The following is a 9145-nucleotide window of genomic DNA, read 5'->3' on the forward strand; positions in this document are numbered from 1 at the left end:
ACAACTTCATGATGTCCATTAATATATATATAGACACATATATATAATGTTTAACCATTTGGGTTAGGAAAAAAATGAAGCTAATGAGAAGCACGTCACATCTGATAAAGGGCAATCGATAAATGTGCGGCTGGCTGCTGGGACGGTTGCTGGGTTGTTGGGTTGCTGTGTAATAATTGCGAAATTGTTTATTATGAATGCAATTAGTGCGGCGTGCGAGTGTGAGATAAATCAAAAGGATAACTGCGATAAGCGAGCGACTCGAATTGGACACTTGGCAGCGCGAGAGCTTTCCCGAAGCAGCACCACAGCTCCGATAACCGATAACATGTTTTTTTTTTTTTTTTGTGGTTGTTTTCTTTTGCCTTTTGCTTGCTTCATTTTCGAGTTTATGAATGGTTTCTGTTGTGTTACTTCTTCTTCATCATCTTTTTCGTTTGCTGCTGCTGGAATTATTATTGATATTATTTACTTTAATCTGTAGCATCGCACTGCTGCAGCTTAATTGCAATGGGTAAAAGTGTGTGTCCCCTGACCCACCCCGTATGCCTCTTGTTCCTTGTCCTACGCGTGCGGCATGTGGCACACTTTTGCGCCGCGAAAAATGTGTAATTTGTAGCAATTTTGTCTTGAATGTTGTCTCGAATAAGAAACTGGGTCAATCTTTTATAGTTGACCGCCATAAATGCATATAACGCGATCTCTCGAACTCAAATTTAAACTCGAACTTAATATCGACTCTGGGGATCCAAAGGGCTTCCAGTTGTTATATTCAACAGTGGTGCCACAATAAAAATTTAGTTTAATGAAAGTGTTTTTTCCTTTCGTTTTTTATTTTTCTTATTTTTTTTTTATGTTGATGGCTTGATTGCCATACGCTTGGATTATGATATAGTTGGGAGATCACTGCTCAATTACGGTGACGATGACGATTACAACTACGATTATATTACGAGACATTATTTACTTCGAGTTTCGAGTTAACCTCGAAGCGCGTTGAAAGCAGCGATTCATGATTTTGTTTAAGTTTCTGTTCGCTTTTTGGCACTTTTATTTCGCCTTGGCATTTATGGCATAATTTGGTCATCATTTGGACAAGTCAACATGTTGATAATCATCATGATGAGATCAGGTTGATTATATATGTACATTATATGTGCATCTGTAGCAACAGTAGCGCACTCAGAAGCCTTGCCTCAGGGCATAAACAGATTATCAAAAAGAAATTTTATATTTTTAGGGGAAAGTTGAATAAATTGAACACAAATGAACCAAATCGAAATACTAATTATATCGATTAAAGATTGCAATGACAGTAAATGATGTATAATGTATTCTTAGACAAACTTGGATGCTCTTAATATTAACTATCATTTCTTTATACTGACTCATTAAGAAAATAAAAAGAAAACAAGTTATGAATTTCACAAATGTATTAAAGAAAATGTTTCTTGTTGTTCTATAAAATCGACTGATATCATAATATTTATTGTTGTGTAAGTTCCTCTCTATCTAAGGCACATACTTAGCTGTAGTTTAAAAGTATTATACGGTCCCCGACTCAGTTCGCTGCCTTATCATTTATGTATTTCACATCAAAAGCATTCCCGACCAATATGCAATTAGTTGCTGAAATTGCTGCTTTTTTTTTTTGCCAATAAGACAGAATCTGTTTCTATACTCTGTAGAATAAGACATCTGTGAATCCATAAATGCACAGAGTTGAGTTGATCTAACTTGTCGTGCTTATTTGTACGCAAAAAAATGTATAACAAATATTGAGTATGGCATTCCTCCACAAATGCTAGCTTTTAGTCTACTTAAGACTGTACTCTGCTCACTGATTATATGTCGTTGAAGACACATGCAAACTGAAAATCGGCTATAAATTGCCATTATTTTCAAGCTAAGATATTTTCGATTCGAATGGATTAATCATTAGATCTAGATAAATTCAATCGATTAAGATTAAATTCTTAATTTATATGCAATAACTGACATAAATTACAAACTTATCAACTTATGGGCACAACATGCCGAAGCCCAGCTCTTTACTGAGATAAACCACCAAGTGACTTAATTAGCATGCAAAAATATGCATTGGGAATCAATCAAAAATTTTGCGAGAAGCGTATTGTAAGCTCAATTTTCATTGAAGCCTGAAACTTTCTTTCTTCCGCACATAATGAAAGTAGTTGTTGGCGAGAAGAAAGAAGCGCTAAGAGTGGCCCAAAAGGCAATTCGGCTAATTGAAATATTCTTAATCAGATTTTGGCTTCGCAGCGATATACGCTTGGTGCATTTAATCCGCAATTACCAAAGCAGGAGGGTTGGGGTTGGGGTGGTGGATATTGAGGAGGAGCTGCTGCCGCTGTCTGAGAGATCTTCAGAGTGATTGCCAGGTTCGAGGCTATGGTTTAATTTAGCGTAAAACCTAAAAATAAAGCTCAATGGAATCAGGAATCTCACCTTGTTAAACGCGAAGTGCAACAGCAACAGCAGCAGCATCAACAGCAGCAGCATCAGCATCAGGTTGTGGGCACGATCGATTGGCGGCACGCACCGCTGCACCACTGCACCACATCACTGGCAAAAAGTGGACCAGTTTTGTGCTTAGCGCTTAACAAGGAAGGCGCAACGACTGGGGACATGCCCCCTTTTTTGGTTTATATTTTTGTTTTGGAAAGAAAGTGGCCAGCGCCCAAGTATCGCCCACCAAAAATGATCCTTTCTTTATTATTCCATGCACTCAGAGAAATATATTGTTCTCATTTCTTGATACTTCAAATACACAGATAAAATGAACTCAAAATATTTATTATTTGTTCAACAGACCGGTAAAAACCTTAAACTTAGAATATATAATCGTATCTAATCTTTCCTTCTAATTTGCAATCTCAATTATAATAACACTATAATATATATAATTGTGATAGATTTTAAGAATAAAAGTTGTAAAGTCTTAGAACAAATACCCATAAGCTTAGTCAATATTTTCTGTATACTATTTTGATTTCAATTTCCCGGTAAACGTTGAAGTCATAATTGTTTTAAAAAAGTCAAGTTTAAATTTGCACATTCTCGTAATGTTTTATTTATTTAACATTTATTAATGTTGATGAAATTAAGAACCTGAATTATGAGAATATAAAATCCTATTCCAAGTAATAAACATAATTTCAAAAATTATAGCAAGCGTTCTTAATTCATGCCAAAAGAGTTGTACATTTAAATAAATGGTTCATTCTTTGGTCGGGGTTAATTCGCCTTTGTCGGACTTTCATATATGTACACATACTTTTTTCTGAGTGCAGAGTGCTCTGTGACTGAGTGAGAGAACTGGGAGCTGGTTGGTAGCTGTTTGAGACTGGAAGCTCTACGCGCCGGGTCGTTGAGATTAAAGAGCTGCCGTTTAGTGGCTACTTAGGCGGCGATAAAAAGCCGAACGTGAAATTGTATTAAACGTCTTTTGGTTGCGACTCCGACTGCGGCCCCCTGGAACGGGGTCCCTTGTTCATTCATTCACTTACTCATTCGCTCTCTTGCCAAAGATGTGGTGCCCCACAGATTTGGGGCAAGCTTAACAAGCTTGTAAGCTTAAATGGATTTTTAAAGAGCTGCTGCAAAAGCCAAATGTGAAGCCAATGAGCCAAGTTAATAATCTGCACAGCAGCAGCAGCATCAATTACAAAAAGCTCACAAAGATTAAAAATTGTTGATGGAAACCTGACAAAAACGGATACACACAGAGAGTCACGAAGAAATGCCGCAACAACAATAATTAACAAAAAATAGCTATAGAAGATACCCTCTATTCGGTATGAACTACTGTAAGTGCTATCTGGCTTAAGGGTGTATGAATATAGCATAGTGCTTATAGTATAAAGCCTGTGGTTAGATTGAAGGAAAACCCTAAAATCAATCATAAAAATTCAATCGTTAGTTAATTATGGCAAATACCTTAAGAACATGTTTCTAGATTGAGTCCGTTGAATCAAGTTTGCTGTCTGCTGTTGCTGCGTATTTCAACTCTCATTTTAGGGAACACATTCTCGATTTTAGATTGTCGATCTTAAATTGAGGTAGCACACAACTAGTCTTAATTTGACTTATTCACTTAGTTGGCTATACTTCAATTTCTGGATCGTTCCTTACAGGGTATACCAAACAAACTTTATTGACAATGCCCCCGTTGTGTGTGTGTTTACCCCGCCCCCCGCCAGCCAGCTTGCCAGTCAGTTCAGCTATTCAACTGGTCAACTGGTGAAGAGTAAGAACAGCTCAGCTAATGCTATTAAGCCTTCATGATCATCAGCAGGCAGCAGGTACATCACTCACTTGCTGGGGCACAAAGCAAAAGATGTAGACATAGGCCTGCTGCTCGTCATGGCCAACAATCTGTCCAAAAGCGATAAAGTTATAATGGCGCAAATGTTGGACACAGTTTTTGAAATGGAGCCAACGCATACTTTGTGCCCCCTGCCAATGCCACTGCCACTGCCCTTGCCACTGCCCCCTGCTCATCATGCTGTCTCGGCTGATGTGCTGCTTGATCTAAGTCGACGCGTTTTAGGCTTCAAGCAAAAAGCGCATCTTTATCGCGATGGCTGTGATGTGATGTGCTCGACTTTAAAAACTGTTTACAAACTGTCTGACAGAGTTTAGACTGCCGTTTGCCTGGCTGACTGTCTTCTCTCTCTCTCTTTCGTGAAGCGGTGCGACGGTTGATGTCGCCGGTGCATCGCAGCATGCCGCATGCCACATGCCCTGATGATAGACTGATCTCCTCTTCTTTTGGTAGCACCAGAACTTCCAATGGTTGTGTTATACTACTTAGCTTCAGGCGACGACACGCTGTGTGTCTGTCAGTCAGTCAGTCAGTCAGTTAGTCTCCATCTCTTTCTATCTCTTGCGGCACAGTGGGCGTGTTGGGCTCACAGCAAAGCGCGCTTAAACCAATAATGCAACTATAATGAATATCATATATAGTGTGCAGATTGCATCACGCATCAACTTTACATAGTCTTTACACACACAGACACACAAACACACAAACACACATACAAACACACGCACACCATTAAGCTCAGTGAAGTCTTTTCACTATTTCCAGAGACAGCTGAGCTTTTTTTTTTTCATCGAGTATAATGTGTAGGTTTGCTTATATGAAAAGGTTGTGAAAATAAACAAAAGCTTTGAATGCGCTTTATTATTTTCAAGAGTCAATTAAAGCTCAATAATGCACAAATATTATTTGCATGCTTTCACAACGAATCTTTAATGAACTGGAATTAATAGCAGACACACACTTCACTGCACGTGCAAAGACAACAAACTCGTCAAATTGATGAGGATCATTTATTAAATGTGAAGTGAGCTGATTGAGACTTTTAAGTCTGCACTTTGTCAGACTAATTATAAATTTAATCCCTAGCGAGATCGCATTGATCGCAATTGATCTATTTTTGCCGAGATCGACTGGAGACAGAATTTATAGCTTATGATTGTCAATCGATTGCAAGAACTGATCATAATCTGAGCTTCGATTGATCTTCCACAGTGTTTGATTCGATCGACTGAGCTTCGAATTGCTCTCCGATCGATCGATTAAGCAACTGAAAAGTAAATGATTTCTTATATGATCCAAGACTGAGTTCCACTGTGCCTATCATCATTTCAATTACGATCACAAGCTGCATTTTGGATTTTAACCGGTATTAGATGAAGTTGCGTTATTATTCCGATAGGATTATGGAGTGTATGAATCGATGGCAGCGGATCATTCAATTGATCGATCTTCGATGTTCAGAAGACTGGAAGCGTTTGCATCTAAACACCTTCTGGGAAGGAGTTGGAGTTGCGATACCCGTGCTTCCTTCCATCCATCTCCACTCCACTCTCTGCACAACCCAAATGCAAATGCAATTGTCTTGTCTATAGCCCGAAGCTGCTGGCGGCTATTTGCACAGTTTGAGCCATAATTTAGGTGCGGGTGAGCCATATATCAAGACCAAGACTCTGGATGCTTTGACGGCCAGTCTCAGTCTTAGTCTCGGTCGAGTGTCTGTCCCTCTGTCTGTCGATGGCTCTCGGTCTGTGTGATATATGACTGCAATGTCCTAATGATAATGACGTGCCGAGCTTGCCGCAGTTGTTGTTCTTATTCTTATTCTTGTTGTGGGCGGGCGGACAACGAAAGCAATAGAGTTGGAGTACACTAGGACAAATATATTGGCGTATGCCCTGGGAAATCCACATACTTTTGGCGCCAAAAGCAGCTTGGGTTTTAATTACATTCTTGAAGCGAGCCTTATCAATTTGAAAATATAATTTCAAAACGGTATCGTTATGTATCTTATGAATTAGTGTTGAAATTCAGTTCTGAAGTCTAGAAATTTTATATTTTATTTTCGATTAAATACATTTATAATATTGAGAATATAATTTGGTAATGCAACAAACATTTCTTCTGAGTTTTCGATATTTAATGGAGGTAAACATATGTTTTCTGCCACAATTAAAATATGTCGCCTAAGGAGTATTTCAATTCGAAACGAATTTATTTCTTAAATTTAAAAACTTGTTAAAAAGAAACAAAGAATGTGAATCATAATGCCTGTTTTTTTTGGCTGAGTGTAGATGTAAGTGTGCCGAACTGTGTAGGTGAGCAGCTTATCGGAATAGGTTCCTCATTTGTTCTTTTTTTAACTATTGATTTTAATTTGCCGTTTGCTTATTGATCGACGCGCGTTTGACACACTCGGCAAATGTTTACTGAGTGGTTGAGCTGTTGAGTGGTTGCCTGGTTGATAGGTGATTTGATTGCTTGATTGGTTTGTTGTCACAGCACGCGACGAATGACGTCGGACGATGAACGACGGACAGATGACGCCCGACGCCTGCCGCCTGACACAGTTATGCAAGTTCACACACAACACCCACGCAAATGTCGCGCAGCCAGTTGAAGGAGTCTCTCAGTCCCAGTTCGAGTCCCAGTCCCAGTCCCAGTCCCAGTCTGAAACTGAAACTCAAACTCTCTGATTGTCGAACTCGAAGCGATGGCGATATTTGATATTTGCATAACAAAGAGACCGACGACAACGATCGACTGCGACCGAACGACAAATTTGTGTGTAAACAATTCCCCTGAAAGCAAGGCAGCTCTCTGCGACTTGGGTCATTTGGCGATATCAGTTGAAAATCGTTAAAAATATATAAATATATATAAATATAAAAAAGAGAAGAAAAAAAAAACAACAAACGCGCGCCAAAATCTTTCTTAAATAAACGATCGTTTAATAAAAACCCTTCACTTAACCCCTCTTTCAGTCTCTTTATCAATCTGTATCTCTGTTTTTTGACTTGTTGTTATTGGTTTGTTCAAGTGAATTTGTTGTGTGCTGTGTGTGTGTGTGTGCCGTGTGTAGGTGTGATTATCTATCCATACATACATAGCTATCTCAATACGAGTATACATTCATATTATACGTTGGCATTTACACACATTTATCGTATGTCAGTTTTATAATTCTTCTATCTATAGCTCACACATTATTTGCATAACCAAGTGATTTACATTGCCGTGGGTTTTAACACACGGAAATGCCAGACAAATACCAGACCGATATGATCGCAAACTGTGTCACTGCATTGGGTAAACGCTGAGGTCTTATGATCAGGAGATCCTATAAGAATTCCATTGATTCTATCTTATGGTTATCAGTTTAATTTGAAAACTATCTGTGCAACTGAAATCGAATAAATTCTACACCTTATCCCAAAGTTGCAGTCCAAAATTGTAATCAAAACATCGTTCAAAAACTTAATTTAAGCTCAGACTTTTTTATTATTCGTCAATCATAGTTTCAGCTATACTCTGTGTTTAGTCTATATCTGATTTGTGCATATAAAACTTAAAGCTTATTTCATTTTTCTTATATTTCTTATATCTTTATATATAAAATACAAAGATCACAAGTCAAAATCACTAGCGATCATTTCATTTGGGCTCTGTGATCCCAAAAAAAAACAGCGACAATTTACGATGCGCCCCGCACAATTCAAATTCTAACAAACTGTTCATCATCTAAATGACAGTTTTGCAAGGACCATCATCAGCATGCATCATGCATATCCTACCCGGGTACTATACCAAATATAAATACATACATACATATATATAGGTTGTATGTAGTTTATCACAGAACGATCATAAACTATTTTGTCTGCTGTCACAAAAGTGAACTTCTCTGAATTGTTGTACAGGATTTTCTCTGCTCATGCTCATTTTTGTGATCTGTTTGCATTTTTGATTGATCGCTTTATACCGTAGCCCAAAAAAAATAAAATAAAATAAAATCGAATGGCAAAGTACAAAATGTAAATATGCTGCTGCTGCTGCTGCTGCTGCCAACCACAAAAATACAAAACAACGAAATAAACAGGCTACACTGGCATCGATCATCATTTGGCGGTTTTGTGACGATCTCAGCATCTCAGCGAAACGTCAACGAATGTTGATAATCAAATCAAAGGTCCTGAGAACTGATCGAGAAATTGTGATTGTACTCGTGCATTCGGAATCATCAGTAACCATCATAACTTCAACCTTCACCTGTGTGTCTTCGGGTGTTGTTGTTTTCTCTTTGTTTTACTTTTATATTTTATTTTTTTTGTCTCCTACCTACGCAATGAGAGGATTCGAGGTTGGTGAAATGATCGGCAATCGTTGATATTGATGCATAATTAAATTTAAACAAATCAAACTGCCATTGCAGCAAAGGAAACAGAAATCAAGTTGTACTTGGAGACCACCGCGTAGCGATTGGCGCAAGTGAAATAATTTGCTGGGACGGAGTCGACCGATCTGGCGATCATACAACAGAGATTCACCATCTCTCAGGCCAAAAAGGCAACAGGCGATCAACATCGACGACCTACACATATTGTAGGTAGCAGCAACAACAAGAGCAACAAAAACAAAAACAAATACAACAACAACAACAAACATTAAACAAGTACAACAAACAACAACTACCAGCAAGTTTGTGGAGCTCGAGATTGGAGCTGCCTGTCTCCGCTGATCGTTTAATCTAGCGCTAAAGATCAGGTAGAGCGTCCTACGTACCGAAAACTGAAATGATTG

This window comes from Drosophila grimshawi, unplaced genomic scaffold, assembly GCF_018153295.1.
Source record: "Drosophila grimshawi isolate 15287-2541.00 unplaced genomic scaffold, ASM1815329v1 contig_848, whole genome shotgun sequence".
In the NCBI taxonomy this organism is placed as follows: domain Eukaryota; kingdom Metazoa; phylum Arthropoda; class Insecta; order Diptera; family Drosophilidae; genus Drosophila; species Drosophila grimshawi.